This window comes from Phascolarctos cinereus, unplaced genomic scaffold (assembly GCF_003287225.1).
Source record: "Phascolarctos cinereus isolate Bilbo 61053 unplaced genomic scaffold, phaCin_HiC Scaffold_5;HRSCAF=322, whole genome shotgun sequence".
Lineage (NCBI taxonomy): Eukaryota > Metazoa > Chordata > Mammalia > Diprotodontia > Phascolarctidae > Phascolarctos > Phascolarctos cinereus.
In genome coordinates, this window is record NW_027555958.1 from 231,193,936 (window position 1) to 231,199,935 (window position 6,000).

A 6,000-nucleotide genomic window follows, 5' to 3' on the forward strand; every position below is an offset into this window, starting at 1 on the left:
GAGAATTAAATGGAAGGAGATTGAATTTGGTAGAGATAAATGGAAACTTCTACAGTTGGCCTAAAAAAAAATCCACTGTATCAGTTGGAGCAACTTTATTTGATGAAGACACATCATAATCATAGCATTTACAGATTTAAAGTTTGCAAAGTGATATATAAGTATTATCTTATTTGTTCCTCTTATGGCTCTTGGTTGACCCAAAAAAATGCTAAGTACAAAGGTGACCATGTGGCTCATGGACTTATCTCAATTGGCTTCAGAAATTTTAGACAGAAGCATGGACAGAGGAAACTGCAGGATATTAATAAAGAAAAAATTCAGAATGGCATGTATGTATAGAAGGTCAGCCCTATCTTGTCTTTAGACTTCCTTGAAAATCTAAAGATTGCTAAGAATAGACCTTCTCTGAGTGAGATTGTTCGCTCATTCCTGTTTGATCTGAAAACTTAATTCACTCCCAGATGAAGAACTCATTTACTTTTGTGTATTTTATGTCATACTGTAATTGGACAACTGCTCTGATTTCTGTTAGATATTTTGTTTGGATAAGTGGGTTTATTCACTATTTGCTATTAGTCTTTTGTGCAACCAACATTTGGGGGAAGGGAGCCAAGCTGAGGTATATCAGCTTGGAGTTACTTTAGAAGTAATGAGGACAGGGGGAAGTTAGGTGGTGCAGTGGATAGAGCACCTGGATTCAGGAGGACCTGAGTTCAAATCCAGCCTCAGACACATAACACTTACTAGCTGCGTGACCATGAGGAAGTCACTTAACCCCATTGCCCCCCACCCCAATAAATAAAATAAAATAAAAATAAAAAAAGTAATGAGGACAGAAGCTTTTGTTGTGAAGCTGTCATTCTCCAGACTACAAATATTTGGAGGGGAGACTCCCCAGGTAATGACAAGGACAGAGAAAGAGAGCAATTTTACCCAGAGAAGGATCATTCTTAGAAGTGTCCAGAATTTCAAGTAAGTCCAAGGAAAGCATGGAGCCGGTTTCTCATACATGTGTGTCATTCCAAGAGTTTTACTTCACTACCTCCCTGATGTCCTCTGTCCACATGTCCCTCTGAATAATCTCTCCAAAGTTTCTGCAGCCAAATGAAGTAAGCTCCTTACACAGTCATGCAACATCACACTCAGTATTCTTTTCACCAATCAGGTGAAATAAGTAGCATGCAGCACCAAACTGCACCTTCCCCAATTGTCCTCTTATATCCACTGCAAACTTCCTCTACCTGATTAGGAAACAGATCACAATGATTATGACTGGAGTGTTTAGCAAGGTCTAATGAAGGGTGAGGAAATCCAGTACAAGAAGTACTGGGGACAGAATCCCAAGCTTTCATTGTCTCCTGGAAGTTCAGAGCTAATGCAGAGGTCTCTTCTGGTTAAGAGCCTATGATTAGGTTTCAGAAAAGAAAAACCTGAGAAAGGTCCATATTGAGACCTGCCTCAAACACAAGTGCCCTTTTAATGAAACATCTCTGCTTTGGGTCATAAATGAGGCAGAAAAAGGTCTGATGTAAGGAAGAGGAAGGAGTATTTAATATGGCTTCTCTCAGCAGGATGAACACCATCAGTCTTTACTCATAGCTTTATCATTGTGTACTCATGTCCTTTTCTCTCACCCATCTCTACTTACACAGGCCCCACTCCATCTTTCTTAGACTGTCCTCCAGACCTTGTCCTTCAGAGTCATGGGACCCATCCAAAAAGCCCCTACCCCCACTCAGGAAGGGAGGAACAGAATGGTTCTTTTCCAGTTACAATAAAGGTCTGCTGGATTTTGAGCTTCTTGGAGGAGGGGAAAAATTTGCAGATTGCAGAACAAGCTTTGAAGAAGCTGTTCGGGGAAAACCCACTAGTTCCAGCCAATGGGGAGTAGATGTATGAGTAGCATCATCTATCTCTAGCAGATGGAGCCTACAGTAGGTCTAGTCTAGGGTATAAGAGAAATTACCAATGCAGAAAGAAGATATTTGGGGTAGTTTATTAAGAGAGAGAGAGAAAAAAAGAGAGATACAGAGAGACAGAGATAGAGAGAGACAGAGATACAGAGAGAGACAGAGACAGAGAGAGGGAGAGAGACAGAGAGAGACAGAAAGAGTGAGACAAAGTGAGAGAGACAGAGGGGGGGGGGCGGGGAGAGAGAGAGAGAATGAGAAAGGTGGCTTGGGGGACAGCCTGTACCTGGGTGCTTGGAATCTGGGAAGGATCTGGAGCAGTGGAAAATCAGCAGTTCCATATGGGTGTGAATCAAAGTCTAGACTAGAGATAGAGAAAGGTGGGGAGAACTGGGGGCAAGATATCTATATTTCTCTGGCCAGCTGCTAGGGCAGGATGTGACAATAACATGGCTAGCTGGATGTCTGGATGCCACTGCTTGTGACTGAGATAATGGGAAATGTAGACAAGTCCACGCTCGGGCCTTCTCAGTTGTGGGAGGCAGTTGGGCCTATAGCCTAGCTTCTACCCCAGCATCAGAATCAGTGTCCAGTATTTATGAGGCGATGCAGTTTAGTGACTCAGTGAGTCAGTGTCATTTATCACTACGGTAACTAAGGATTGAGGGCAAAGAGGGGCAAATTCTTACCTGGGATTGGCCTTAAAGTCAGAAAAAGAAGCCTCATACATTCCCTTGTGTGAGTTAAAATGTACCAAATAAAGGCCTCTCGCTTTAAGTATGATTGGCCATCCTGTCTCTTCCATGGAAACTTCTAAGTCTGCTGAAGCAGCCGCAATGGCCTGGGATAGGAGTGTTCATCTATGATATTATGTTGGAGTCTGGCAGTCCAGAACCCTCACTCAGACTCACGACACAGGACAAAACCAGAATGATCAGGACATGTGATAACTCTCAAATTTTGAAAGAGACAACAAAGGAGAGTCATGACATCATGTCATACACTCAGAATGCCCTGAATTGCCTCTTGGGTGGTTAGTGGTTCTCAGTGTTGGTGCTTTGTAGTAGAAACTATCAGACATCCATGGCAGAAGGTGAGGAGAAGTATGACATTTATTTGTCTAGTGGGTGTTTAGAGGACACACTCAAAGGAATTTCTGAGGTATCTTCCACCACCTAAATTAATTCATTTATTCAGGGCTATTTCAATCAATCTATTAAAGCATTATTTTATAGAGCTGGGAAAAAATAACAACAAATTCCACCTGGAAAAATACATGATCAAGAATTTCAAGAGAAACAATGAAATGAAGGGGGACTAACAGCAGCAGATCTTAAAGTATGCTACCAAACAGTAAAAACCAAAGTAATATGATACTGAGTAAGAAATGGGTGGGAATAATCAGTTTGATACTGAGTAAGAAAGTAATTGGATAATGGAGGTTTATTCATTCAATTCACAGAAGGAAATGAACACAGTAGCTGCATGTTCGATATACTTAAGAACTCCAGCACATGGGTAAGAACACAGTCTTTAAATAAAACTTGAGAAAACTGGATTGTAATCTGGCCCAATTTAGGTTTAAGCCAACATCTCAGACTATATGCCAGGGCAAGCTCCAAATGGATCTATGAATTAGAAACAAAGTGTAACATCATAAACAAATAAGAGGAGCAAGGGAAAACAACTATCTTTCAGGGGCAGCTAGGTGATGCAGTGAATAGTACTCCGGCCTTGGAGTCAGGAGGACCTGAGTTCAAATCCAGCCTTAGACACTTGACACTTGCTAGCTGTGTGACCCTGGACAAGTCCCTTAACTTTGATTGCCTCAGCAAAACAAACAAACAAAAAAGAACTACCTTTCAGATCTATGATTAGCGTAAGAATTCATGAGAAAACAAGAATTTTCGTATATGAGATTAAAAGTTTTTGCACAAACAAAACCAATGTAGCTAAAACTATATAAGGCAAATAATCACTGGGACATCATTTTTAGCCAGTTTCTCATAAGGAACTCATTTCACACACACACACACACACACACACACACACACACACACACATATACACACACAGAGTAAATATATGTATATATTTACACATGAAAATGAATATAAGTATATATTATATATACACCTATATACATACATACATATACACACATACACACACACACACACATATATACACAGATATGCATGTGTGTGTGTATAATCAAATCTATGGAACTGATTCAATTGATAAGAACCATTCATTCTCTCAATGATAACAGTCAAGGTGTATGAAGAAACAGTTTTCAAGGGAGAAACCAAGCTTTCAATAGTCATGTAAAAATGCTCTAAATCAGGAATAATTAGAGAAATGAAAATTAAAGTCAATTTTAGGTTTCACCTAATACTCATCTAGCTTTCAAAGGTGACCTAAGAGGAAAATGCACATATTGAAGGGGCTGTGGGAAAATAGTCACATTAGCGCACCGTTGTTGGAGCTTGGAATTGGTTCTAAGGAGACTCAAGACACCTCTTTTCTTCTGGGTCAGTCTTTTCATTGAAAGACTTGTCTCAGTTATCTGTTGAGAGGGTGGGAGCAGGGGTGCTGGAAGAAACTTGAGAAGGGAAGAAACTTGAGAAGAGGAGAAACAGTTTAAAACAAATGCTTTGGGGAGTGTGATGAAGAATCAATTATGATGGAATAAAAGGCTTGCTTTGCTGTCGTGAGGGCCCAGTTGAAGTTAGATAACATAAATGTGTAGTGGACCCTGGTACCCGGGTTGTATGACTTCCTCTAGCAGCTTACCATAGTACATAAGCAGGAAAGGAAGATGCAGGGTGATCACCTGGAAGAGTACTGGTGGGGGCCGCTAGATGGCGCAGTGGATAGAGCACTGGCCCTGGAATCTGGAGGACCTGAGTTCAAATTCTGCCTCAGACACATAACACTTACAAGCTGTGTGACCTTAGGCAAATCACTTAACCCCACTGCCTAGTTAAAAAAAAAAAGAGTACTGGTAGAGGGCCTAAGGAAAATTGTGTGGGCAGAGTAAGTTTAGGAGGAATGGGGGAATGATCAGAGCTTATTTCAGATACAGATTTAGAGAATGTGTGATTGTGGAAGAAATGGGGGGATAGTGAGAGCAGAAGTATGACCTTTCTTACATGTGGTTGTGGTGGAATGAAGGAATAAGTAATGGAAGTTGAGGAGACTGAGAAACTGGGAAGCTGTGGGTGACTGACAGAATATTGGTGCATATGGAGAAGTACCCAAAAGTTAAGGATGGGGGTTGAGGTTCAGAAGAACACTACGAGCTAAGGACTATACTTTTTAAGAAAAGAGGGAGATCGGTATATTGCTTAGAAAGCTAAGTCCTTCACAGTTGATCATCTTCACAATACTATTATTGCTGTATACAATGTTCTCCTGGTTTTGCTCACTTTGTTTTTCCTCAGTTCATGTAAGCCTTTCCCAGTTTTTCTGAAATCTGCCTACTCATCATTTCTAATAGCCCAACAGTATTCTATTACATGCATATGCCACAATTTGTCCAGTCATTCCCCAATTGATGAACATCTCCTCAAATTCTAGTTCTTTGTCACCACAAAAAGAGCTGCTATAAATATTTTTATGCATGTAGGTCTTTTCCTCCTTTTTATGATCTCTTTGCTGTGCAGATCTAGTAGTGGTATTGATGGATTAAAGAGTATGCACATTTTGCTTGCCTTTGAGCACATTTCTAAATTGCTCTTCAGAATGGTTCAATCAGTTCACAATTATACCAAAAATGCATTAGTGTCCCAATTTTCCCACATCCACTCCAACATTTATCATTTTTCATTTCTGTCATATTAGCTAATCAAAGTTGTTTTAATTTGCATTTCTCTAATCAATAGTGATTTAGAGCAATTCTTCAAAATGCAATCCACACATAGAGAAAGAGTTTGTGGAGTCTGAATGCAGATTGATGTATACTATTTTCACTTACTTTGTTTCATGATTTTTCTTTCTTTTTGACCTATTCTTTTGCAAGATGACTAATATGAAAATATGTTTTACATGATTGAACATGTACAGCCTATAGCAAATTTATGGA